The following is an 807-nucleotide window of genomic DNA, read 5'->3' as shown; positions in this document are numbered from 1 at the left end:
AGAACGAAACCATAGAATGTCTGTAGTTAAAATACTGAGAACATTAGGGGATAACGGAGCCGCTGAAGTTGCTGAGGGGAGTGTAAACTGGTTCAGTTACTTTGGAAAACTTAGTTGGCATCTGTTAAAGCCAAACATACTCCGATCTTGTGACACAGCTATTCTATTTTCACGTATATTTCCGAGAAAAATGAGCATCTATATTTACCAAAAGGCCCTGGTGGCTCAGGGGTTAAAGTGTCTGCCTGGAATGCAGGAGACCCAGGTTCGATCCCTGGGTTGGGAAGATCCCCTGGAGAAGGAAATGACAACCCACTCCAGTACTCTTGCCTGGAGAATCCCGTGGAGGGAGGAGCTTGGTAGGCTATAGTCCATGGGGTCGCACAGAGTCGGACACGGTTGAGCGACTTCACTTTCACTTTCACTTTAAAACCAAACATATTCCGATCTTGTGACACAGCAATTCTATTTCCACGTATATTTCCAAGAAAAGTGAGCATCTGCATTTACCAAAAGGCATATAAAATGTTTTTTGAAGCTTTAGTTAGCCCCAACCTGGAAAGAATACAAATGTCATATGGTAGGAGAATGTAGGAGCAAGCTGTAGTATAATGCATTTATGAAGTGGACTGCTGCTATGCAGCCATGGAAAAAGGGGAGGCATAAACACAGAAACATGGCTCAATCTCAAAAGCATTCTTTCAGACTAGTGAAACCAGGCAAGAACGTGTACACCCTGTGTGATTCCATATATGTGAAGTTAAAGGCAGACAAAAATAATCAATGATGATTAAAGTCAGTGTAGAG

The 807-nt window shown here is 42.6% G+C and overlaps 1 non-coding gene across 1 annotated transcript; it reads left to right on the top strand.

Annotated features, from left to right (window-relative positions):
* The first annotated feature begins 214 nt into the window (after window positions 1-214).
* On the top strand, window positions 215-286 carry TRNAS-GGA. The gene has a single exon. It is a non-coding gene; the product is annotated as a tRNA-Ser (tRNA).
* Window positions 287-807: the final 521 nt, after the last annotated feature.

The sequence above is a fragment of the Oryx dammah genome, unplaced genomic scaffold, assembly GCF_014754425.2.
Source record: "Oryx dammah isolate SB20612 unplaced genomic scaffold, SCBI_Odam_1.1 HiC_scaffold_26, whole genome shotgun sequence".
Lineage (NCBI taxonomy): Eukaryota > Metazoa > Chordata > Mammalia > Artiodactyla > Bovidae > Oryx > Oryx dammah.
Note: the sequence above shows the minus strand (reverse complement) of the source record. Positions and strands in the feature narration are given on the sequence as shown.